General features: G+C 41.9%; 1 protein-coding gene across 2 annotated transcripts in view; it reads right to left on the reverse strand.

Annotated features, from left to right (window-relative positions):
* CTTNBP2 (cortactin binding protein 2) overlaps positions 1-26,090 on the reverse strand; it is a 159,398-nt gene that overhangs the window by 113,364 nt on the left and 19,944 nt on the right. The window lies entirely within an intron of this gene.

Raw genomic sequence — 26,090 nt, forward strand, 5'->3', positions numbered from 1 at the left:
GCCCAGCAGCTCCGCGGCATGTGGGATCTTCCCGGACTGGGGCATGAACCCGTGTCCCCTGCATCGGCAGACGGACTCTCAACCACTGCGCCACCAGGGAAGCCCTCACCTAGAACTTTTGACTCATAACAAGAGAAACAAAACCAGCATTAAACGCCTTGTCTAAGATGAGCATACAAGTAGTTATCCAAACAAAGAGAACCTCAAGAGAAAGCAAGGTAGCTTCCTTGAAAGATTTCAATATTTGGGGAATAATGTAGTTCACCAATATGATAATTCCGGAAATGCCTACTTATCTGTGACTCAAGCGAAGAAATGTGGAAACAGGAGTGGGTGTGGGAACAGTGTTAACATAAGCATCCCCACGTGAAAAATTTAAAAAGTGAAAGACAAAGAAAGGCAGTGTTGTCTCTTGGGGACAATATAATAGATAATTTCTGTGGGCAGAAGTTGTGATTAAAAATTTTAAATACGGACCCTCTTATAGCTGCAGGAAACATCAGTTGACTCAGTTAAAAATAAAATTCCCCAGGACATAGAGAGAGAATGGTGGTGACAATTTGCTCTCGGTGCTGCACCCCCTCCCACTTCCCTACAGAACCAGCCCTGGTCATTGAGAGCAACTCACCAATCACAAGGCCTGCTGAGCATCTGGAAAACATAAACAGAAAGATCTCAACATTCTCACCGTCTACCAGCTGAAGATGACTCACTCCATATCAACAACCATCAAGGGAAATGGAATGTCGACAGTTTGAAAGCAGTCTTTATTCAAACCCCGTCAGTAATTTGACCACCATTAAATGTTCCCCAGTCCCTAAAAGAATGTACCTCCTGTACTCCTCGCAGCAAACCAGAAAACCACCGCAGCTGCGAGAGAGAAAAGGATCACTCACTACACAGATCACTGGGCAGCCCTGGGAGAAAGCAGTGTCCTTGGAGGGTAACTTCATCACATGCCAGCAATAAAAGACGGTGTGTGCGCCCCACAGATGGTGGCAGATGTGCAAACCTCAGGTCGGACACTCCTTGCTCCTCTCAAGTCAGAGTCAGGGACCTAGCAAGGAAAAGGTGAGGGGGAAGAGCTGATCTTATTCAAGGGACTGGCACATCTCAGCAGGACAAGTGTCATTCGCAGGAAGAGGGTGAGAATCCATTTCAGACCATGCAACTTTGTCTTCCTTCATTGCATGTGATGCAAGAACAGCTGTGAAAATACTTTACACGCGATTAACTGTGGTGCATAGGTTGTTTGGTATTACTAATATAAAATCGAATAGGTCATTTATCAGAGGTTTGTGTTGGTTCACAATGGTGAAAATGCTCAACTATTTATGTTTCTGCTAGACTTTTCTTTTTGCTTTACATCATTTATTCAATGAGAATTCACCAGGCAACGTCTGTGCACGGGCCATTTTTCTCTAGCAATCAGCTGCCTTTGTCTTCTTTATTCTGCTTTGTGGGCAGGATGGGGAGGGGGTAGTGTATCTTAAATAGTCTGTAATAGAGAATAAATTATAGAATACTGTAAGCATGTGCTACACATTATGAAACAGTTAAAATGTGGCGTCTCCTCCAAAGGAGTTTAGGCCAAGATGAATGATAATCATTTCCAGAGTCTCCAACATGATTTATGACTGGCTATGGTCAATTTCTGGAAAAAGTAAACCTGAACTCTATTTTTAAAGCCTATTCTTGTAAAAATCTATTTTCTCTTTTCCAAGCTATGCCACCCACTTTCTCAGTGAAAGTGAGCACAGGTCTGAAAGCCTCTGTGGGCTCAGACTAGATGACACCACTCTCCTGTGTAGGGGGCGCATGACAGCGCTCGCTGGAGTTTGCTGCAGGAAGGAGGTGAGGACCCTGCCATTGCCACCCCCTCTATCCTGGAGCAGCTACTGAAGGCATCTGTTTCTGTCCTTTAGTACCCTTAGTCTCCCATTAGTATTCCCGGAGAACATAAGAAGAGTAAAAATAACAAAGTTAGGATGGGACTAAGGTTGTCCCCCTCTGCCAAAAGCATGTCAGTTCTTAGACTCTGGTCAGTTAGACAGAGTGTTGTTTAAGTAGAACTAAAGCCCGCGGTCACAGTCTCTCAGCCAGAGTAGACAACACTATCATTCATACTAAAGACAGTCATTCTCATCTGATGATGAATACAAGATCAGATGATGCTATCAAACTCCCGGAAGACACACATCCCTAGGAGCTATAGGACTAGGAATGGGCAACCACACATGCTCATTCAACCACTGTTGCAAGCGCCTGTCTCCCCATTTGGCTAGCCAGCAGGAAAGGATGTGGGTATACTTCAACTGCCTCCAGAGTAAATGCCCCAAATAGGAATCACATCCACAGCCCTGGTCACAGTAGCCCTACCCTCGAACTGACTGACCTTACTGCGCACCAGAATTTATAAAAGAGAGGCTGTCAGAGTCCATCTGAGGCATCATGATAGTTGTCTGAGCTGACGTGGTACAGCTGTGCGTTTAGGAGATCCTTCTAGAACAACATCATGCTTACCAGTGGACGGACAGACGGCTTTGCCTGTGTAGTCTCTTTTTAAATATTGGTACCAGGCACGTGGATACTGGCAGCTGTGTTTGAGAAGTAAAGGAAAACGTGCACTTGAGATCAAGCCTGGCATCCACAGAAACAACTCCCACTGCATTACATATAAATAACAGTATCAACAGAAAAGTCCACCAAAATGACCAAAAAATTAATTTATGCAAGGAAAAATCTTACTAGCCCATTTCCAAAATAGTTCTTTTTGAAGTTGATTTAGTACCATCTTAATTTTATTACTATTTCTCAATGCTAAAATGACCCCAGCAGACAACAGATTTTTTTTAAACACACACACAACACATATGGAGTGTACAAAAGGCAATCAAATTCTCTTTATGTCCAGGAGGATAATAATGGAATAAATGCACCTCTATAGGTGATCTACATTACAGTGCTTCTGCTACGATTCTATTGAGCCAAAGTCACGCTAGGAGGCCATGAGCAAGTGCTCGGTGGATATCTTCTAAAGTCAATCATCAGCACTATGACACATTCAGAATCTACCCTAGGATTAATAAACCTGTGTGTACCCACGTCTGAGTGAAAGGACAGAGACACAGCAAAACACACTATGCATCTGTTATTCCTATTCGTTTCTTCCTCTTCTTCAAGAGTCAAGAACCAGATTTGAAAATAAGAGTAAAGAATTAGAACTCGAAACATATAGCCACTGGGAGGAATGTTGTCCTCAGAGCTGATGCATTATTCGGAAGGAGAGGGAGAGGGGCCCAGGGAGGCGTTAGAGTCACTGCACTGCTGATGGTCTTCCAACAGTACCGGCTCATTCTTCCTTCATCACAAAGCCCCAAAGGCAGCATCAGCACCACTCTTCGCTGGCTCGATGGCCTGAAGGCTGCCTGCTCCTCCCAGGAAATAAACACCTCTCAGTCTGAATGAATTGAAAAAGTAATCATTGTTTCTGTTTCACAAGAAGATAATAGGATCTTGTATTTGAACGACTCTTTGGGATGAACAGCCTAGATTACCAAACAGTCAAAGAATCCTATTGGCTAGGAAAAGGCTAATGATGTTTCCACATGTAAGCTTTTTTTTTTTTTTTAAAGTAATGAACCTTAGGGTAAGGTGAGGTATAATTCTAACTGTGGATGAACTATGTGCCAGTTAGGATACTTTCATTCTAAATTCCAACACTTAGAGAAAGATAAAATGGTTTCTCTACGACTTTGGTGCCCCCTGTTCACTGAGAACTTTGCCGTTATCCAGGAGGCCGAGAATTGTGTGGATGAGCAGGAGGCCCGGAGCTCACGATTTCCTAATATCCTTGGCTCCAGCAGCCTTCCCCAGAACCCTCCCTCGACATCCTCATGTCCTTGGACTTCATCGTAACCATGCGGAGATCTCAGAGCCTTCCTTCTCCCTCAGCTCATCTCCCACTCCCCAACCACTTTTTCTCTCCTTGCAGTGTAGAGCTCATGTTTGTCCAGATGCTTCTATTTTTTCAAGCCATTATTTCTCAGCACCATCAGCTTGGATCCACCTAGAATCTGCCATCTGTGTCTCTCGGGAGACTGAGTTGTGCTGAAACACCCAACAGCTTATTTTAAAGCCAATACACATCTGAAGTCTCCAAACTCACCTTGGCCCAAGGAGCCAAGGCTACTACAGGTTCAGTGAATGATGCTGGCTCGGAGGAGGCCTATTCACCATGTGTCTCTGGTTCCATGATGACCATTGCAAACCTTCTCTGTGCTCCTAATCCATCCATATCCCCCTCAAGGCCCTCAAGCCTTCCTTTCTTCTTCATGCTGGTGATCATTTTTTCCCACAGCACTCTCAAAATTCTGTTCCCTCCTTTATGATCTTTTTCAAAGGAAACCATTTCTTTGCCCCTCTCTAAGGTTATGTATTCCATCTATGCCTTGCTTTCCCTAATTCCTTTTATCTCTAAGCTGCCACAAACAGTACTCTGTGATCAAAACTACTTCTTACAGACCCTTAAATTCAACTGCTGCTAAATAACTTACCCTGGGTCTTTCCAGCCCAGAAAAATCAGCAGGTACCAAACTGAAGTCTTCATCTTCTCCACCAAACACCTCTCACCTCACACTCTCTCTGCCTTGGTTGTGGCATCACCACAACTCGCCTGAAACCCGAGTGTCGGCAGATGCCACTCTCACCACTCTCGTTCCCACAGCGTATCAGTCGAGACTTATCATTGCCACATCCTAAATACTGTTCACATTTATCAGCTCCTCTCCATCCCAGCCACCACTGCCTTACTCTAGCTGCTTGTCATCTTTCTCACTAACACTTGCAACAGTATCCTGCTTGGTTTCTGCATCTCCAGGCCTGATACCTCTCCAACCAATCTTCCTTTTTGCTGACCAGAAGAATTACCCGAAAATGCAGGTCAAAGGTATTACTACTGCATTGCTCAAAAGCTGTCAAGAGCTCTTTATTACATAACAATGAAGCACAAACCCTCATCAAGGTCTTCCATGAGCTGACCCCTTATTGTCTCTCCTTTCATGTTTTTTTTTTACATACTACCACCCACCCTCCTCCTCTTCATCTCCTAAGCTTTTTTATTAACTGTATTTTCTTATTTTCCATATTCTTGCTGTTCTAGCATCTGAGGACTCACTGACGAGGGGAAGACTGTCCCTTTCAGGGCTAGCCAATTTGTAGAGATAGCAAATTACTCTTCTGCAAATGTGCCTTTCATATGCAAACCAACCAACCTGCAGCCCATGCCCCACCCCTCCCCTGCCTTTATCACCTCCTTATCAAACTCTCCCTCATTAAGCCCACTATCCCCTGTCCTAATCACTCCAGGGACAAGTGTCAGCCAACGAGGGGCAGTTCCTACCTCCTGGAGCTTTTTGAAATTATACAAACTAGTCACCTTACCCATTCCTTCCCACAGAAACCATAACAAAAGGCTTTCCGCCCTTCCTTTCTCCTTGCTCCTTCTGCCTCCAGACCGACCCTGGTGATTCCCCACGTGGCCCTGTGTGGCAATGCCATGCCTTCTATTTCTCAGGATCTGAGTGTAAAAACTTCTTCCGTCATTGCCATGTCTGTGTCTTACCACATCTGATTAAAACGAATCCTGGGTACATTTTATTTTGTTTGTTTGTTTGTTTTTTGTTTTTTTCGTGGTACGCGGGCCTCTCATCGCTGTGGCCTCTCCGGCTGCGGAGCACAGGCTCCGGACACGCAGGCTCAGCGGTCATGGCTCACGGGCCCAGCCGCTCCGCGGCATGTGGGATCTTCCCGGACCGGGGCACGAACCCGTGTCCCCTGCATTGGCAGGTGGACTCTCAACCACTGCGCCACCAGGGAAGCCCCAAGTGATGAGATTTTATAATTTGTTCTATTTTCTTTTCAACAAAGGAATGTTAATTCTTTGGCCCATGTGGAAGGTATTAGGTTGGGTTTAGGTATCTTCTCAGAACCAAATAATTCTGGCCCTTTAAAAGCTACACAAGCAAAACGTTCAGGTTTTACTTATTCAGAGGTGCCTCTTGGGAATGCTTCAGAGTTACACAACAATGTTCCAGTTTTCCTCCTCTCTTCAGGTAATTGCCAGCATCGATAAAAGGAAAAACAGCTTACGATGCTCACACATCCTCAGGTGGAATTCTGAACCCAAGAGGGCCAGCTGCCATGCGTGGATGGATGCCCTAACCGTCCAGCCTCCCACAAGGGATGGCTGAAGCTGCATTTGAATGGTGCTTGTAGGAGCCAACCTCCTTCTGAGCCCCAGGGACGCCATAGTGAGTTATCAGGGTGCCTCGTCCTCAAGAAAATGGGCACAGTAACTCAACATGGCTCTCCTTGCTTAGAGCTAGAGGATCTGCCTGAGCATCTGGAAATAGATTGAAGATTCTAGGAAGGCAAAGCCACATAATTCAGTCCAGGATGGAGGCTCTGGTTTCCAACTGCCTGGATTTGAATTTTGGCTCTAAAATTTCCTAGTTCTGTGACTTCTCCCAAGTTGCTAACCACTCTAAGCCTCAGTTTCTCATGTGTTAAATGGAGATAATACCTAAGTCATAGGACTGTTGTAAGCTTTAAAGAGATAATTAATGTGCAGTGCATAGCATGTTGCCTGCCACAATGACAAGTGTGCAGTTCTGTCGCTCTTAGTAAAAGAGGATAATTTATATACCACTTATAAACTACCCAGGCTAAGTCTGGGTCAGAGGGATGGTCACAGGAGGCTTCATTACCAAGGTGATGCTTCTACTTTTTCCTGCTACTTCAGGTTTTAAACACAAGCCACGCTCTTGCATTAGCAAGCTAAAAACTGCTAACTTTTTTTTTTTTGAAAAACTTTTTTTTTTTTTTTTTTTTTTGCGGTACGCGGGCCTCTCACTGTTGCAGCCTCTCCCGTTGCGGAGCACAGGCTCCGGACGCGCAGGCTCAGTGGCCATGGCTCACGGGCCCAGCCGCTCCGCGGTATGCAGGATCCTCCCAGACCAGGGCACGAACCCGTGTCCCCTGCACTGGCAGGCGGACTCTCAACCACTGCGCCACCAGGGGAGCCCCGAAAAAGACTATCTTTTAGAGCAGTTTTAGACTCACAGCAAAATGGAGAGGAAGGTACAGGGATTTCCCATCTACATTCTGCCCCCCACACAGGCACAGCTTCCCCCATTAGCAACAAACCCCACCATAGTTGTGTATCTGGTACAACTAATAACCTTATATTGATACATCCTCACGGAAAGTATACAGCTTACCCAAGGGGTCACTCTTGGTCTTGTGCATTTTATGGGTTTGGACAAATGTATGGCATAAACCCACCATTACAGCATCATACAGAGTAGCCTGGCTGCCCTAAAACTCCCCTGTGCTCCAGCTGTTTGTCTCTCTCTCCTCAACCCTGCCACAACTACTGATCTTTTGACCCCCTCTGTTTTGCCTTTTCCAGAATCTTGTGTAGTTGGAATCAGATTGGTTTCTTTCGCTTAGTAATCTGCACTTAAGGTTCCTCCACGTCTTTTTATGGCCTGACAGCTCATTTCTTTTCAGTACTGAATAATATTCCATAAATATCCCCCAGTTTATTTATCCATTCACCTATTGAAGGGCATCTTGGTTGCTGCCAAGTTTTCAAAATTATGAATAAAACTTCTGTAAACATCTGTGTGAACATAAGTTTTCCTTTGGGCAAATACCAAGGAGCACAATTCCTTGACTGTATGGTCCATGTATGTTTATTTTTGTAAGAAACCTCCAAACTGGAGTACCAAAAGCGACTGTACCATTTTGTAGTCTTATTACCAATAAATGAGAATTCCTGTTGTTCCACATCCTCACCAGCATTTGGTATCGCCAGTGTTTGGATTTTAGCCATTCTAACAGGTGTGTAAATGCTGCTAAATTTTTTATCATTTCAAGGGGTGTCTTCCCCTTTACGTTTCTCTTTGTATTAAAACTAAAGAGGGTGATCCTTAAGAATACAGCTGGGAGGGTTAATAAATGCAGCTCTTGTAGAAGACACCTTAATCCTCCAATTCAACCAATGTCGTAGTTCTCAGAGAAACCAGAGCCAGTCTTTGCCTGAGTAGAGTTAACCTGAAGAAATAAATCATAGTTGAGAAATGGAGAGAGTGAGACTGCGTTCTGATTGACATCATTTGAGTCCTTGGGTCTAGCCAAACCTGAAAGCTAGACTTACTCCTGTAATTTTTCAATTACATGAGCCCATCTCTTTCTTGGGAGTTATTTGGTTTCTCTCACTTGCAACCAAAAAAATTTCTCAATAACAAGGCACTGAACTTCACACTTTAGTAACACCCCCCCACCACCAACAACAAAATGTTCTTTTTTAACATCTGCTAGCCTAACAAACTTTTCTCACCACCATGAATCCTCTCTGACAGCATCTTTTCCAGATTCTTTCTGACTTCTACTTCTCTTGTCTTGGTATACCCTGGCTACCTTCTTTGCTCTTACACTCTTCCTGTCAATGGCTCTAACCAGTCTCTCCCAGTTACAGAAATGCCAACTACCTATATAAAAAGGATGGCCTAAAAGACCTAAAAAGGGACACCCACCTGAAGCTGGGGCCCACGGTGTCCCTCATCATCTGACGTCTGTCTGCCTTCCCAGCCTCACCTCTTACTGCCCTGTCCCTCACACAAGCCCAGTTGAACCCAGCCAACCCACAGAGATCATGACAAGAACCAATCAGTGTTTAAAATCACAAAATTTTGGCAAAGTTTGTTATGTGGCAAGAGATAACTGTAATATGGGTCTAAGGGACACAGTCTCCTGAGGGGAGATACATAGACTCCACCTAGAGGTAAGCACCAGGTAACAAGATGCTTAGTTTAATGTTTTCTACAAACATTCAGTAGTTTACTGCTTTCTACGAACCCCCTCAAGCATCAGAGTCCACCTTTGGTGTGAGCTACCACCATGGTGAAATGGACAAAAACTAGACTCTGAGCCCAAAGATCAGAGATCTGCCACTAAGATCAGCAGACAGTTGACCCGCTGAGCTGCAGTTTCCCATCTAGTATATGGGAATGTTATAAAGAATACATAGCACAAAAAAGGAGCATGGTGTCTAATGCTAATATTATTAAAGAGCTTAATGTTGTATCTGACACCTTGTTTGGGGGGGCAACTTAGACTACAGGCAACTGTTCCCTTTAGACACTATTCAATAATTACAAACAGAATAGAAAGAAGAATTTTTAAAATTCATTAACATGTATTAACTCTGCATTAATCACAGGTCCAATCTTTGAAAACTATCTTAGCTACTAAAAGGATTTATATATTCGAATTCAGACTTTTTTTTAAAACAAATGACCAGGTATTTAACAAGTGATCCAGCTTGGAAGATCTGATGCAGGGATTCTCCAAAATCTACTATTTCATTTATGGGGTTCAACTTTTATATATCACCTTTGATTCTGCTTTTACCAAAATGTTAATGAGAACAGTGGCATATAAAATACTGAAAGAAACTGCACTAGAATAAAGATTTCAGGACTTACTATAGTTTCTCTAGGCTTGTTTATCTAAATCTTTTTAATAATAAGCATTGATGAAGCATCTGGGAACCACTGTACCATTTTATTATTTAGAATCTCTTCATTTTTTTAAAGTGTTTTCCACATTCTTGTTATATAATGTATACGAATGTTCCAAATGGGAGTTTAAAAAAAAAAATCCTCCAAAATGCAATTTCCACAAGCTCATGGTCATTTCCCAGAGAAACATTAAAATTCATTTTCAGGCCTTTTCTTTTTTTTTTTTTTTTTTTTTTTTTTTGCTGTACGCGGGCCTCTCACTGCTGTGGCCTCTCCCGTTGCGGAGCACAGGCTCCGGACACACAGGCTCCGCGGCCATGGCTCGCGGGCCCAGCCGCTCCGCGGCATGTGGGATCTTCCGGGATCGGGGCACGAACCCGTGTCCCCTGCATCGGCAGGCGGACTCTCAACCACTGCGCCACCAGGGAAGCCCATTTTCAGGCCTTTTCTAACCACCCTATATAAAATAAGAACCTGCCTATTATTCTCTTAATACAAAATCTGGTCACAATTAGTAATTCTTCCCCACAGTTTGTTCCCCTCACCCCATCTCCCTGTCTGGCACATCATAAGGGCTATTACTGTTAGAGTTTATATACATAGCCTCATTAAATCCTGACAACCACATTAAGAGAGTTATTTTATACCCCATTTGTCAGAGTGGTAAACTGAGACTGAAGGTATGGGAATAAATTTCCTAAAGTTACATAGCTAATAAAGGCAAAGTCTGCATTAATACCCCACAACTGCCTTAATAATGCATCTTGTAGTTTAGTTAAATCCTCTATTAACAGCTAAAGGTATCACAGTAAATGAAAAACTTCAACACACATAATATGACAAATCATTATATTCATTATGCTAGTAAATTACTCACTTTAATGGTATCCAAGCACTTTACTCTTGTTAATGTTTTCTTGTGAGCATGTCAGCGACATGGTTAATTTAATAAAAATGCTACTTCTATCTAAAAAAGAAGTAAGATCAAGCCTCTGACTTTAGGAGCCACATGACAGATGGGCAGGAACCTAGGGCCTGGTCTTGGTTCTACGCTCGGTACCAGTCCTGCCAAACCCTGCAGGACCCTGGTCACATGGCCACACCTCCCTACACCTCAGCTTTATCACCTACAGCACTATTACCTCGGTGTTCCACAGAGTAACCCATCTTTACTTCTACAAAATTACCCTAAAATGGTTTTAAAAACAGGCTTTACCTATAAAATATTTTATGACCATTAATTACTATATAATAATAATAGTAAATTACCAAGTAATCAAATCCGATTAGTCTAAACTTCTAAAGTTATGACTCAAATTATTCTCCCAACTGAGTCATTCCTCCCAATTTATGTGGAGTATAAAAATTAATAAACACATATGTATATATACAGACAAGTATATACACATACACACAAAAACACCTGTTCATACATTCCATAAATATTTAGGGCATATTTTAAAGGTTTTTGAAGACTGAAAAGTACAAAACCACAACTAAGCATCACAGCTTTATTGAACCCGCAGGCTTTCGAAACATTTCTAGTTCCAGAAATAGGCTAGAAGGGGAAATTTTTTTCTTTTGTGAAAAGCAGAACGTTCAGCAAGACCCAACCCCTGTCAGACTCAAGGTGAGGGGATATTTTTGATTCCTGTCAGTATCCCAAGTGTCAACTCGAGGTCAGGCACATCACAAGATCAAAAAAAAAAATTCTTCCTCTGCCCTCTTCCCACCCCCCCACGCCCTCCCCACACATGTAAACTATTATCACACAGGTGCATCATTTATAAGCACATGCCAGGGATCCTGCGTCGTCACCTTCTACAGTTATAGCTTCCTGCGGCTGCAAAGAGTATGGCTCGCTCTCTTTGGAAAGGAGTCTGGGTTTCTCCTGTAGGCAATTATTTCTAGTATCATTGGACAAAGCTAAGTTTTCCAGAAGGAAACTTCAGTTGTGAGGGCAAACCCTAAGTAATCAAGAGAGACTGCTCAGCATGGGCTCCGCAGGAAGAATGGGTCTAGGGAGGACAAAGCTGAACATGAACGAGCCCACATTATCTGACCAGTGGTTTTACAAGGTCTTGACCTCAGGACTCCTGTACACTCTTAAAAATTAGTAAAGACCCAAAGAGCTTTTGTCTATGCAGGTTGTAGCTTTTGCTATTTATCTTAAAAGAAATTAAGACACAAAATTAACATCTATTCATTAATTTATTTTGAGATAATAATAAAGCCACTGAATGTCAACATAAACAAATTTTTATGGAAAAAAATCACTGTATTTTCCAAATCAAACAAAGAAAAATGGCATTGTTTTATATTTCTGCAAATTTCTTTAATGTCTGGCTTAATAGAAAACAGCCCGGTTTTCATATCTGCTTCTTCATTTGATCTGTTACAAAATCGTACGTCATAAAGCCTCTGGAAAACTCTTAGTGTATACTCATGACAGGATGAGAGTGGGAAAAAAAAAGAAAATGTCTCCTATTATTAAGAAAATTGTTGTTATCTCCTGAACTACTTAGAAGGGTCTTGCGGATTCTAGGGACACTAGACCACACCTTGAGAGCTGCTCGTTCATACTACTCTGTCTTTATTTCCCTTTCATCCTCACCCTTTCTGTCTTTATTTCCCTTTCATCCTCACCCTTTCATTAAGTCTTTGGAACATTTCAGACTTGTACCAGCTTTGCTACAGAGAATGAAGAACCCTCCAAAGACACTTGTGCCAGAAAATTAATGAGAGAACAGCAACTTCCAAACATCAAATGCCAATGTGGTGGTAGCCTCAGGAGCCTAAAATAGTCTGTCCCATACCTCTCCAAGGTTAAATTAAGTCTCAGATACAAAAAGACAGACTTTCTGCGGAACCCCTTCTTTCCACCAGAAATGACGTGCTCAAGAACGCAAAAAATAAAAAAAAGGCTTGATGGGGGCTTCCCTGGTGGCACAGTGGTTGAGAATCTGCCTGCTAATGCAGGGGACACAGGTTCAAGCCCTGGTCCGGGAGGATCCCATATGCCGCGGAGCAACTAGGCCCATGAGCCACAACTGCTGAGCCTGCGCGTCTGGAGCCCGTGCTCCGCAACAAGAGAGGCCGCGATAGTGATAGGCCCGCGCACCGCGATGAAGAGTGGCCCCCGCTTGCCACAACTAGAGAAAGCCCTCGCACAGAAACGAAGACCCAACACAGCAATAATTAATTAATTAATTAATTAATAAACTCCTACCCCCAACATCTATTAAAAAAAAAAAAAAGGCTTGATGAATACATGATTATGTGCCACATACAGACACTAACTGGTGCGGTCAGTTAAAAGATCACTTTTTCCGGCATGATGGTTAAAAAATGATAGAGTACAAAAGAATAGAAAATCAAGGAATAAAAGAGAAAAAAACAGAACAGTAACAATTTAGAAGTAGCTTCCATTAGAATCACAACCAGAACAGCAAATGGCAGGAATGCTACATGCAGAGAATAAATAAAAGAACCAACAGCTCCCCTGGCTTGGTGAACAGGGGAAAAGGGACACCTGATCAGAGCACAATTTCTCAAGTGCTCTTGCAGGCTTCATGGTACCACACTAACCACTAATCTCTATATACCACAGAGTGAAGAGGGGGTGGGGAGAAGACACCATGAAATATAGGAAAGTAATCCAGGCTCCCTAGAAATGCAGACTCAAGTAACACCCCAGAACAAAGCAATACATAAAAACTGTCCTCCCCAATGGCTCTATTACCTATGGAAAAAGAAAAGAGCAAAAAAATGTATAAACCTAAAATCAAAAAATGAGTATTTCTGTATGACATGAAAAAAGTAAAAACAGGATACACCCATTTCTATACAATATTCATTAATCTAACCTCTCTGATATAAAAGTACATGTTTATTTCACAGGGGAAATTTGGAGTCCATCTAAATCAATTCATTCAACAAATATTTATCGAGCCAGGCACCATAAAACAGTGAAGCAAAACAAAATCCCTGCCCTCGAGCTTGTGTTCTAGTCGGAAAACGAAAACAAACAAGTAAGTATGTTAAACATGTAAAAATATATAGCATCTCAAATGGTAATATGTGTAATGGACCCAAATAAAGGTAGAAAGGAGGAAGGGGACCACATGCGATGTGGACAGGGTGGCAATATAAACAGGATGGATGACATTTCAGCAAAGACCTTCAAAGGCAAGGGAAGGAGGCCACAGGTCCATTCAGAAGAGCTTTCTAGGCAGAGAAAACAAATGCAGAAGCTCCAAGGCGGAACAGGCAAGGGGGCCGGCAGAGCTGCAGAGGAGGGGGGAAAAGGGACTATGAGATTGGGGCGGGGGGCTGCGCATCACGCAGTCCTGAGGCCACTGAAAGGCCTTGGCCTTTGACTCAGAGGGAAGGTGGCCACTAAATGGATGTGAGCTGAAGGATGACATGATCTGACTCCTGTTTTAACAGGAGCACTCTGGCTGGAAACTAATACAGAGAAGTGTCGGTGGAGATGGGAGAAACAGTTAGGTTGTACGTACCGTTAGAGCCAACAAGATTTACAAAGACTGGATAGGAAAAGTGTGAAAGAAAAAGAGGAACCAAGTCTTACTCCAAAGTTGTGTTTTGGTTTGTTTTGATTTCTCTTTTTTGTTTCCTGGCACGTACAAAATGGGGTTGACTTTTGGAAGGGATAGCGCCAGGAAAAGCCTGATGAGAGTAAGTCCAAGGGAGAGTGGAAGAACAGTAATGGCATCAGCTGGTAGGCAACTATGTCAAGGAGTTTTGCTGTAACATGGCAGAAAGAAATGAAGCAACAGTGGGAGGCAGGGCCAATCTGAGGAAAGATTTGATGACACAGAAGGATGGGGATAACTGCTGAAGAGGTTTCCCTGAATATTTGAGAAGGCACAGAACTGGGTGCACATGGGCCAGCTGAACCTGAGCCAGGAACATGGGTAGTCTTTCCACAGTGAGAGGAGGAAAAATGAGTATGTGGGTACAGATGCCTGTGAGTTGGTCGATGTGATGGTGAAAGAGGATGAAAGTTCCTTCTGATTGCTTCTATGCTCTCAGTGAAATTGAAAGCAGCTGAGAATGAAGCAAAGGGAGGAGGTGCTAAAGAAAGGTCTCAGGGGCTTCCCTGGTGGCGCAGTGGTTGAGAGTCCGCCTGCCGGTGCAGGGGACACGGGTTCGTGCCCCGGTCCGGGAAGATATCACATGCCGCGGAGCGGCTGGGCCCGTGAGCCATGGCCGCTGAGCCTGCGTGTCCGGAGCCTGTGCTCCGCAACGGGAGAGGCCACAACAGTGAGAGGCCCGCGTACCGCAAAAAAAAAAGAAAGAAAGAAAGAAAGGTCTCAGAAGGAGAAGAAAGTGTAAAAGAATCTAGGGGAACAGGCGAGTAAAGCACTAAGAAATGTGCTACCACTGCCAACCAGAACCAAGGGCCAACGAGAGGCACATATGGTCATGAATTTAAAGCGAGTCCAGTCAGCAAGGTGGGATGGTCTTTCTCCAGCCTGTACTACCCTATGGGTGTGAACATGAGGTAGGCAGAGAGTTGAACTTAGCAAGCATTGGGGTTTTTTTGCCAAGTGAATGGGGCACACTGAGAGGAGGGAACTGGGGGAATCTGCAGAGGAGGAATTGTGGTGATACCTCACGTAATCTAAATTGGGTACGGAGATTTCCGGCAATTGAGGTTTCATCAAATATACCGTGGTTAAAAACCACAATGTTGATAAATATCTAGTGACATGTTCACAGTATACTGAGAAAACAAACAGGTTAAACAAATTATTATGTAGAGCATGATCCCATTTTGAGAGCTATATACTATGTAGGCTCATTAATGCAGAGAAAAATGGTTACTTCTGAATGATGATAAAGTTTCCTTTTTTGTGCCTTTTAAAGGTATTCTACAAAGAACATGTATTGCTTTAATAATTTGGAAAATATACATGTTATTTTAAACAGCATAACTTAAAATTCTTTGTAAATTACGTCATTTAAAAGTGCACCCAATTAAACTACAGGTTTTAGTTTATATGAATAGGTCATCCTAAAATCATTAACAGGTGTTACCAAGACGCATTACGATAACAGATTTTTACAGGAAATGCATTTGATTGGACTACACATCTCCGTGGAAGCCTTTCCAAGCTAAAACATTTCCAAAAGACACCCATCACGAAGGCTCTTGTTCAGCCAGTATGCATAAGATGGTGTAACGGATGTCATGTGTCCTACTTAGTTAGGCATTCTTGATTCACTTGTGCCTCTGTAGTGTTATTAAACATTTTGAAAATCATCCCTGCCCACCACTAAAAGAAAAACTGCAGATGAGAGAATATAGAGGAATAATTAGGTTTTACTTCTTCAAGCCTATGAAATACAGTACAGTTTAAAAGGCTATACATGATGAGCACTAGGAAGACTAAAACATTTGAAAATGTTGGATAAAAATGGAGAATATAAAACTGTTGAATAACCTACCTACAGCTATGTTATGGGGATAAGATTATGGATGAACTTTAAAGTCAGAATTTATCAAATGATATATGCTTCTATTAAGAAAAAGTAGTATAACTTTCTAGTACATGAAGAGTTAAAACTCACTTATTAGTGAGGAAAACTGTCATAGAGAAAGACTAATCCCATATGGGTCCTATAGATCATATACAAAACAAAAACAAAACAAAAACTGTGACTTTAAAATATCACACAATGTTATCTATACAGTTAGGACAATGATTAATGAAGAGACATTTGAATAGCCTGTAAATTGTTACATTTTACAAAGCTGGTATAAACTTCCAATTCTCATAATTATTTTTACTAATAAAAATGTTTAAAAGCTGCTCCATTATTATTCCTATTGGGGAATCTTCACTCCTTTGTTAAAAATGTCAAGATTTAAAAGCTAGCTTCTTTGTCTCACTAAAAATACTCTCATTTTTAGTCAGGGTACAGTAGTTAGTTCAGTTCAGGTAAGGTAGCCTAACTTGCTATGAAGCAAAAATGATAGTGAATATTTACCAACAGTTATACTTGGTTAGTTCAATTTGAAAACATACTACCCATTTGGAGACACAGCAGAGAGTAGCAACAAGGCCCTGTAAAAATCCATACACAATCCACTGGCAGGAAGAAAATAAATGAGTAACGAAACCCTAGACTGCAGGGTTACCAAAGTGCTTGTAACATTTTAAACCATTTGAGGTGTGCTGGAAAAAAATGTGGCACAAACTGGTCTTCAAAGCATCAAAAGTACAAGAAAGGGAACTGGAAAGTCCAAAACCAAGCATGTGGAAAACTGATAAGCTGTCAAACTGATGGACTTCCAAACTGAAGTCAGCTGATTAGAGGAAATATTTAGTGAAATTATTACAGTGCTATAATGTGGTACATACGGTGCTTAATGTCAATGAACAGTAAACTACAAAGGACATTCATAAATTTGTGACACAAAAATGTTTGTTACAGGCAGTAATCAGACATTCCTAGAAAATGTTATAAGCCATAATTATTTAACATCAATTCTCCTTTTCTTTTGGAAGCACCAATATAAACCGTTTTCACACTTTTTTGTCCCATGTTCAAATTTTTAGAGCTACTGCTTTGCCTAACCATATTTGAATATAAATGACTTGTTCAGTCTGAAAAACGTGTACATGAACTGATTAAACAAGGAACAGCAGCAAATGATATGAGATCACACTGGCAAATGGTTTGAAGGTGACAGAGCCCATCTGCTTATTTAGAGGGTCTACTGACTACCTCCTTCACAGCAAACCCCCGGGGAAGCTGTGCATTAACCCCCTGCTGCCCTGCCCCACTCCCACCACCCAACGCCCTTCACTCCCACCCTGGCTACCTCACCTAAGCATCCTGCCTCTCACTTACGTCTCTGGACGGTTGGCAAAAGCAGTCATTTACACCCAGCTATCACACTTTATGCGGACACTGTTGAAGACACCTCCCATCCGAAGAGGCACTACAGAAATTTTCGACCTCAGTAACCAAGAGTCTGCCTTCCCTGAGGAAGTAATCGCCATGGCAGTTTTCCTTATGAACAACACAAATCATGTAACTTGCCCATTACTGTTTTATTTTTCCCATCAGGAAGCACAAAACCCCAACTTCTGCTTCAACTCAGCGGCTCAGCTTCTGTTTTATGTACTGGGCCCCCAAGAAAGATTTCATTAGAGAAAAGAGTCTTATAACTACAAGGCTTGTGTGTCCCTGTTTTAACCCCTAATCTTGATTTTTACATACTTCTATTTTTCCACCTTGCTGTTTTTATTCTTGTAAGCCACCTCACTTCGTCTGTGGAACAGTCAGGGGTATAAGGAGTAAATAAAACAATCACATTGACCGTAACAGAATATCCTTTTTTTTTTTTTTTTTTTTTTTTTTGGCGGTACGCGGGCCTCTCACTGTTGTGGCCTCTCCCGTTGCGGAGCACAGGCTCCGGACGCGCAGGCTCAGCGGCCATGGCTCATGGGCCCAGCCGCTCTGCGGCATGTGGGATCTTCCCGGACCGGGGCACGAACCCGTGTCCCCTGCATCGGCAGGCGGACTCTCAACCACTGCGCCACCAGGGAAGCCCAGAATATCCATTTTTTACACACAGTTCTTAATATCTTGATAATGTGTTTTACTTTAGTCCAACAATTCACAAAAGCTCCTTTAGCATGATTCCCACAGCTTCTTTGAGAACATGTCTGGGCTGAGTCATTTGATGGCGGCTTTTGGAGAAGCTGTCCTGATACCAGCCATTGGCTGTCTTTTTCTCATCAAAATCTCTTTACAACTAGAATCAGCAGTAGCCACCAATGTGCTGGCCATTCTGCTTACTGAGCAGAAAGCCTTTCCAGCTTTCAGGGATTTTAATCAGCACCGGGGATTTAAGTGCACCCTGATGTTATGTTACATAAAACATACCTGCTTTACAGTGAGTGCCCACCCACCCCTTAGATCAGTGGTTCTAAAACTTGAACACTAATCAATCACCTGAAGGGCTTGTGAGACCAGAGGATATACCTTGTTCCACGCCCAAAGTTTCTGAGTCAGTTGGTCTATGGTGCAGGGCTAAATATTTGCATGTCTTTTTTATATAAGCTTCAGGTGTACAGCATTATAATTCAACATCTGTCTACATCACAGTGTGATCACCACCACAAATCTAGTTGTTACCCACCAACATATAGTTGACCCCCTTCGCCCATTCTGCCCACCCACCAATGCCCTTCCTCTTCCCCTCTGGTAACCACCAACCTGGTCTCTGTATCTATGAGGTTTTTCTTTTGTTTGCTCATTTGTTTTAGATTCCACATATGAGTGAAATCATTTGGTATTTGTCTTTCTCTGTCTGACTTTTTCGATTAACACAATAACTTTTCTAACAAGTTCCTAGGTGATGCAGATGCTGCTGGCCTGGAAAGCACACTTTGAAAACCAATGCCTTGGGGGCTTCCTTGGTGGCACAGTGGTTAAGAATCCACCTGCCAATGCAGGGGACATGGGTTTGAGCCCTGGTCTGGGAAGATCCCACATGCTGTGGAGCAACTAAGCCCGTGCACCACAACTACTGAGCCTGTGCTCTAGAGCTCGTGCACCACAACTACTGAGCCTACGTGCCACAGCTACTGAAGCCTGCGTGCCTAGAGCCCGTGCTCAACAAGAGAAGCCACCGCAATGAGAAGCCCACGCACCACAACGAAGAGTGGCCTCCACTCGCCACAACTAGAGAAAGCCCGCGTACAGCAACAAAGACCCAATGCAGCCAAAAATAAATAAATAAATGTATTAAAAAAAAGAAAAGAAAACCAATGCCTCAGGGTCAGTCCATTTCCCTGCTTGAAAATCTTTAGGGACTCTGCCCTGTCTATCCTATTAGTCACACAGATGTTTCAGCTTGGCCTTCAGAACCTCCTTGACAGAGCCTGTCCCAGCTCCTACTACATCAGTCCATAGCCTGTGCTCCAGGCCCCCCCACCTCCTCACTCTGCCCAGAGCACACACACATTCTGTGCTCTTGCTGTCTGACTCATATCCACTTCTCATTGCTCTAATTATTAATTGCTCTAGAAATTAATCATTCTCCAAAGGACTCCTGGAATGCCACCTCTTCCCAGAAGCCATCCATCTTCATTAAAACTCCTTCATTTATGCTTTATGCCAATATACAAGCCTGCCTTGCATTATAATTAGTAGCCATTGCACAACTCTCTTCCACTACATTATACAGGAGAGTGGTTAGGAAGATGCACTTAGAGTCAGAAAGGCCTGGGTCCAAGTTTTGGCTCCACACTTATCAGCTGTGTGACACAGAACACATTTCTTAACCACGAGCCTTAAAGTGAGATAACAATACATCTCCTTCAAGGGAGACAGCTGAGGAGTAAATGAGATGATCTACATCAAGTCCTAAATAGTACTTCTGGCAGATAGGGCTCAGTAAGTATCACTTTTCTGGAGTTTTTGAAACATTATCCCCAAATTCTTTGACACTCCTCCTAGGTGGTCAGGTCTATGTCTTCCCCTTGAATCTGATTCCTGTGACTGCTTGACAGAATATAATGTAAAGTGACTTTGTGACCCAAACTTTAAGGCACTACAAGATTCTATTTCCTGTCTCCTAGGATGTTCACTGATGGATTCTAGCCACCTTGTGACGAGAAAGCCCAAGCAGCCCATGGAGAGGAACCCAAGCCCCCAGCCCAGTCTCCACTGATCTCCCAGCAGGCAGCGAGCACATGAGGGAGGCGTCTTGAAGTAGATCCTCCAGCCACCCCCCTACCCTACTCCCATTGCCACGTGAGGCGCAGATGGCGAGCTGTCCCTAGAAAGCCCAGCCTCAACTGCAGACATGTGAGCAAAATAAATGATTGTTGTTCTTTAAAACCATTACGTCTCTGGGAGGTTTGTAACACAGCAAGAGATGACAAAGCAGGAACATGTTATTATCTTTGCATCCTTTCTCCTCTCTAGCAGAGAGGATCATAGGTTAGGACCTTCTAAGGTACTGATCACAAGATTCAGACACTTCTAGAGGGAAAATCCTCCCAAGGGACCTCTCTTTGTGAGTAAACACAGAACTCCCCGGGAAAGAATTCAATTTAACCTAAGAAAAACACAATCTTAGTCCTCATCTCCCCTAATGCCCACTAAAGTTGTGGCAGAACCCTAAGGAACTGAGGCTTCAATAAATATAAAGGGAGCTTTAAAAAAAAAAAACCCTCTATAAAGTAAGCAGTAGAAGTAGCAGTACTGCTTTGTAAACTCAAGTAACCCAATGAATGCTATATAGGGGAGACTAACATCCACTTTGAAAGGCAAGAAATTCATGAGGTCACCATCTGCATCTAAGGAAAGAGCAGGAGACAGAGCATAGCAGCTGATACACAAAGCGAAACAACTTCTCATAGGGAGTTGCACAAAATCTAGGGACACACAGTAGATAGGGACCAAACCAGAGAAACATGGTTATTTTCCTTTTATTTAATATATTACAGATGTTAATATTTTGCTAAGTTATTAGTATTCTTACTCTGACCCTATTTTTACATGACCTTCTATAACGGGTCTTAGAAAAATAACAGTTATGGTACATAATCAGTGCCTAGTACCTCTCCTTTGCTACACTTACCACAAACGGGACTTGTTAATCATGGTTACTCTCCTTTCCTAGACAATAAATTCCATGAGTACAGAACTGGCTAGTTTACACTCCTTCCAGTGTCCAGCACAAGGCATGACAGAATACACTCAATAAATATTTGTTGGATGAGTGTTGAAAGACTAGCACTAAAGAGGCTACTGGGAGAACTGGAGTTGATGCCTGAATTACTTAAGTATGATTCACATGGGGCATAAACACAATATCCTTATTTAAAAAAAAAAAAAAGGTTTATACCCTGACACTGAAATTGCTTTAGAAATAACTGGTTGCTGTCACAAGTTAGAAAATAATGCTCTATTATGCTGGAAGAGTTCTTTTTATTCAATCTCTTCTCCATCTATTCAAGTCCCTTTAATACTCAACAGCATTTCAGCTACATTTAGAGCCATAACCTAAAATTCAGAGTTTTACAGAACCCATACTTTAATAAATATCAATTGTAATTGCTTCCTCAGATAACTTCTCTCCCTCTTTCTGTCAATCTACTTCCAAAAGTGGTTAACATAATGTCCCTTAGACACTGCATTTATCATATCCTTTCCTACCTCAGAGCCTACAGTTAATCTCAATAGGCAACTGTTTGACATTTAAACTTATTAAGAAGTTAACATATTAACAATTCCCGTTAAGGGTTTCTGACGTCCTTCCATTAATTGTCCGACCTACCATTCCTTCAAACCAAACTCCCATTGTATTACCATTCCCCAAACAGGCACAAAATGCATGGATCTAACCAAGCAGAGATGATGGAAGGTTTCTTCTGAACTCCACCAGTGAGGTCTCACTATTTTGTCAAGACACTACAGAAGGAAGCCCAATGCACTTTTCAGAATGTGAATGAAAGATTTTACCCCAGGCACTTATGGAGAGAGAGACATTAATAGAAAATCATTGTCAGGGCTTCCCTGGTGGTGCAGTGGTTGAGAGTCCGCCTGCCGATGCAGGGGACGCGGGTTCGTGCCCCGGTCTGGGAGGATCCCACGTGCCGCGGGGCGGCTGGGCCTGTGAGCCATGGCTGCTGCGCGTCCGGAGCCTGTGCTCCGCAACGGGAGAGGCCGCAACTGTGAGAGGCCCGTGTACCACAAAAAAAAAAAAAAAAAAAAGAAAGAAAAAAGAAAATCATTGTCAATTCTAATTTTTAGGGATTATTTAGAGGTTTATTTAAAATAAATCTAAAACTATTAGATGCTGTTGATTTAGCCTTTGTGAAAGGAAATCTAAACTTTTTAACAGGGACAATGATACATCTGTATTTTAATATATTAGTTATTAAGAATATTACACTCTTCACTGGTAGTGAACCTATCAATACCTGGCTACATAATCCATCCTCATGAATTCCCTGCAACTTCTATTAATTGGAAAAAAAATCAAAGGATTATATTACTCAAGGAAATCAGTACAACAGCCTTTCATGGAAACCAAACTAAATTCCTATTTAAAGGCTCAATTTACCTCCTGCCATTTTTTCAGATGCAAATGAAAAAAGAAAAACAAGTTGATCAAATAGAGAAAAAAAATATCAAAAAATGAAATGTAACTACAAGAGACAGATTTAACAATGACTGAAATGCGGGAAGATATCAGGATAGAATTAGCAGTTCCTTAGCTACTGCATCTTTGTCTGTTTCAGAAATCTCCATTGCCTTAAATCTGGGTCATGCAGCATTCACACATGCTCCAGAAGATGAGAATATCCTTATTACAGAACTTTTCTGTACTTGGTGTGATAATTAGTGAGAAGAAGAAAACATTTCAAAAAAAATCAATGATGCTCTTCTGTATTTTCATAATTGACATTCAATAATATCTTAGAAGGCTTGCCGCATTTACTTCTGTTTATAATTACCTGCAGTCAGTTGTGAGGGAACAGCACTTGATTCAACAGAAGACTTCGCAACAACAATTTCTGTGTAGTTTCAATTTCTGTGCAGCTTTTGATATTTACAATTGACTACAGGTGTGTGGGAAATGTTCTGGGAATTCACAGCATTTAAAGTAAGATAAAGATTCCAAGAATGACAACTTCCAGCTCTAGGAAAATGATTAGTGTCATTAATGTTTCCTTTGAAGCAGAGGCATGGTGAGAGCCAAGGTTAGGAGTCAGAGAAAATGGCTTATTGATTCTCAGAGGCTGTTTCTCTATTCCTAAAGTGGGCAACTATAACTGATTAAGCGATTTCATACAGATGACAGGAGATAATGTATGTGAAGTGCCCAGCACATAATAAAAACTCAATAATGTTAAGTTCCATTCCATCCCCATGTCCTGCTCCAAATTCTGCCTGCTGGAAACTGCAGCAAACCTCAGGATTCCTTGGAAGCATGAGTCAAATGGAATTGACCCTTTTCCTGATTTCAGTTTGCCTACTGCCTAGACCACAATCATGGGGTGAAGGAAGGAGGTTGTAGAAAAGAAATTGTTTTAGTTTGAAAGGATTTTTTTTTTGTAATTTATTTTTATAGTGGAGTATAGCTGATTTACAATGCTGTGTTTCTTTCTGGTGTACATCCCCTTGATTCACTTACAGAGAGAGACACCTATATATTCTTTTTCAGACTCTTACCAGTCTTATATTCTCTTCCGGTGATGACAGTGTGTTGAGTCGAGTTCTATGTGCTATACAGTAGTTCCTTATCGATTACCTATTTTCTCTATGGAAGGGTATGCCTGCTAATTTCCACCTCCTGGTTTATGCCTCACCCCCTCCCACCTTTCCCCTTTGGTAGCCATAAGTTTGTTTTCTAAATCTGTGATTCTGTTTCTGTTTTGTAAGTTAGTTCATTTGTATCCATTTTTAGATGGATCAACTATAAGTGATATCACATGATAGTCTCAAAGGATTGAACCACCTCCCTCCTCTTCACTTTTAGATGGCCAGGAACAAAGGTGGCTGTAAACAGAATGATTCATGCCAAGTTTAAAGCAATGCCACCGAAAATCAAAGATTTAACATAAAAAAGAGTGTGCTGCCTAAATATGAAGATGTGGGAAACAGACTGACAAGCTGCAGGATAAGTATTTATAATGGTTCATAGGTCTGTTATCCCACCATTTCTATATACTTAAAACGTCACTTTTAAAAATAATTAACAGTACGTATTATCCTATTCCCAAAACATTTTAGGAATTTCCAATATTGCTAAGCCCTCTTTTGGCAGGGGATAATTTTACTTTAGAAAACGTTATCTGGGCAATACCTGACAAGTCATTTCTCTTCACTCAGGACCCATACAGCCACCACAGGAGCCCCCAGAAATGATGCTGACTCTACCTCTTTTCAGCCTGTGGTCTGATCCTTCAAAATATCCATCTGATTTCCTACCACTGCTTATTTTCCTGCCTGCCTTAGGGGCTGCAAGGATAAATTAGTAGCCTAGATTAGCGTTAGTTTCCATCTGGCCAATTCTGACTTGAGGAGTGAGAGTTCTACCGTAAGAAATAAGAAGTAATGCTCACTTTATTAGATAGGAAGCAGGTGACCAAGGTCTGTCCTATAACTTTCAAAGTGTGAGGAGGAGGAGAAAGTGCAGGGGAAAATATTTTCTACCAACACAGATTGAGATTCAAATGCAAATACTTTTTTCAAGCACCTATTATGTGCCAGGTCCTTTGCTAGGTGCTGATAGCATATTACCTTGTTTAATCCTTAGAATTCAGACAAACCTATGACTTTGCATTAAGGCCAGAGAGATGTGCTACTAAAGCACCCACCCAACCCCATTTACCTAGGGATTTAGAGTCTTCGTTAAAGGGAGGAGAGCTGCAATGCCCAGACACCAGTACACAGATGGTCCTTTCCTTCTAACTTGGTGAGAATCAACCTATGCTGTGCATAAAAATTACTACTCAGGCTTGTATATATACAAAACTATGTCTCATGTACTTTACTGGTAAGTTAAGAGCTTCCCAAGGGCTTACTATCTGCATTATTTTAGCCATTAAAACCTAATGCCCACAGGAGATGCAACTCCACTTTAATACAGGTAAGGTGCCTAGTGCAGTGCCTGACACCAAGAGAAGACTCTGTCCACGGTCTATTTTCCATGGAAGAATGTCAAGAGAAGGGGTCGGGGCTGCTGGAGAGCTTGTCGGCTTTAGCATTTTATTCTTGTAAGGGGTAATTATGTGAGCATAAGCCCTGTAATGGTCCACTTAAAATAGGCCAACATAGATGTCCTGGAGCAGAACAAATTCCGACCGCGTTGAAATGTATTTTACATTCTTGCCAGCTCATCTTTAGCACTATGTGAAGCAATCTTCTGCTACTTTTCCCAACCCTCTGTGAAAAAGCTGAAAAGGAATTTGATTTTATAACAGATAAGATTACTGTAAATTTCTAAAGACCTAAGTTATGAAAGAAGAGGTCTTTTAACCAAAAAAATTCATTTAATTTAAAAATCTAAGCTGAACTGAGGAGAACTGGATTGGGGAAAAAAATACTACTGAAGAGAGAATTTTGCCTTTCAAAAAATTTCAAGTGGAGGATTTACCTTATCAATCTTATCTTAGGTACACAAGACCTTAACTAAAAACCATAATCAGCTCATCATAACCGTTTGAAGAAAAACACTGTTCATTGCTAGGTGACAAAAGTGATGAGGAAGCACATTTTCCATGCCCTCTTCAAGGGCAATATTTGGAAGCATCTGAGATATTCATTTCTAAGACAACCACTGTGACATTCTACCTCTTTACTATGGCTCTCCTACAAACTTTTGTCTGCCCAGCAGCTAGGGTGTTCTTTGTAATTTTTCCCTTGAAAGTGGTGATAAGCTAAAAATATTTACATTTAATAAATTAAACTTCTGATACAAAAAATAGAAAACACTATAAT

The sequence above is a fragment of the Mesoplodon densirostris genome, chromosome 9 (genome assembly GCF_025265405.1).
Source record: "Mesoplodon densirostris isolate mMesDen1 chromosome 9, mMesDen1 primary haplotype, whole genome shotgun sequence".
NCBI lineage: Eukaryota > Metazoa > Chordata > Mammalia > Artiodactyla > Ziphiidae > Mesoplodon > Mesoplodon densirostris.